The sequence below is a fragment of the Ochotona princeps genome, chromosome 20 (assembly GCF_030435755.1).
Source record: "Ochotona princeps isolate mOchPri1 chromosome 20, mOchPri1.hap1, whole genome shotgun sequence".
Classification (NCBI taxonomy): domain Eukaryota; kingdom Metazoa; phylum Chordata; class Mammalia; order Lagomorpha; family Ochotonidae; genus Ochotona; species Ochotona princeps.
In genome coordinates, this window is record NC_080851.1 from 36166654 (window position 1) to 36168212 (window position 1559).

At 42.9% G+C, this 1559-nt stretch overlaps 1 pseudogene; it reads right to left on the minus strand.

Moving 5' to 3' along the window:
• Positions 1-214: 214 nt before the first annotated feature.
• LOC101528133 (methionine aminopeptidase 1-like) lies at positions 215-1312 on the minus strand (annotated as a pseudogene).
• Positions 1313-1559: the final 247 nt, after the last annotated feature.

Sequence of the window (1559 nt, forward strand, 5' to 3'; positions counted from 1 at the left end):
ATAAGTTGAGCAGGGCTGTATTTTAAGTTTTTGAGGGCACATATCAAATGCCGCAGTATTTTCTTATCTATTATCAAAACAAAACCAGTTGTAAAATGTTGCCTTTTCCTTCAATAAAATACACAGTACAGTAAGAGGGTACTGTACAGAGAGGTTGGATCTCGTTTTGCGAAGAGCTAAAATTGGGACATCAAGTGAGGTCATTGTAGAAGAGTCAGGTGAGCATCTCACAGATGGTGTCCATGACCAGCAGTGTGTGCTCCAACTGAGCAGGTCACGCCCCCCCTCATCATTGCAATCCAACCATCCGGCCAGGTTTCATCCTACCATCCACCTTCTCAATTCATTGGCTCAATTGTAAATACGTGTCCCGACTTCAACATTCCAACTGCTTTATTTTTGGTGTAATGAGGAACATTGGAGGGCTGTATGGGAGAGCTTGTGGATTCCATGCCCACAGTACCTGTGTACAACAGAAAACCCATTTGGTTGGGTATATTGCTAAATGATGTTTCGTTGTTCTCTGTATCAAACACCAGGTTTCACTGCGTCGCTGGCTTGCATTAGATACTCATATGTGATCTGAACAAGTTTGCATGCTCTCTCATCTGCATCACCAACAAAAATGTCTCATTCAGACCTCTCTGGAAATGATGTCCACATTAACAATATCACTTTCTTGCTAGGGCTGTCTGTCTGGAATCCCATGGCAATGACTTCATTCACTACATTCATACACCAAGACTGTGGGAAGTTATAATAAGTCAGGGGAGAAGGGTGGCAATTTTTTTGCAACAGAGGCTAAGTGTGCAGCATGACCTGTTTTCTATAGTGACACCTGGTTTGATCATCTGTGCAGTAATGTCCAAAACTTCTTTAGCAAGCCTACACAAAGTCACATCCCTTCTATATCTTCAACTGAGAGTAATGTAACTTGTGAACTACCTTGAAGAGACTGTTCACATTCAGACATTCCCAGCAGTTGATCAGCACAATCTGGCCTCTGAATATAATTTGGCACTGGCCTTGGCGTCAGTGGATAGTTTGCTCTGAGTTTACCAGTGTATCAGTAACCTGTCCATGGGTCAGTGTGAATATCACTCTGAATAGACCAGTAAGACATTTCTCCTTTTGCCTTTTCATCTTTTGCTTTCCTATGCAGCAACTTGTGAGTAACCCAGATTCCTTCAAAACATTTCTGTGAACAGAAGCACAAGTCCTGGATACCCAGCTTAATGCAGGTGGGACACTGGAGCTTGGTCTCGCTGCTGTAGCCATCTGTCTTGCACACTCACGCCTCCATGTCTGCCATGCTGTCTGCCTGCCTTTGTACTTCCACTTAATTCCTTCCTCTTGACTTTCATGATAAAATATGTTTTGTTTGCACTGGGAGTGACTGAGGGGAATTTACATTATTTCTAAAAGTGTAACACGTCACATGTGTTGCCTGGATGTCCACATTCCAATCAGAATGTCCCAGTCTCTGACTCCAGCTTATAAGTGATAGTGATGGTTCAAATGATTGGATTCCTGCCTCTGACAGAAGAGACTCAAATGAA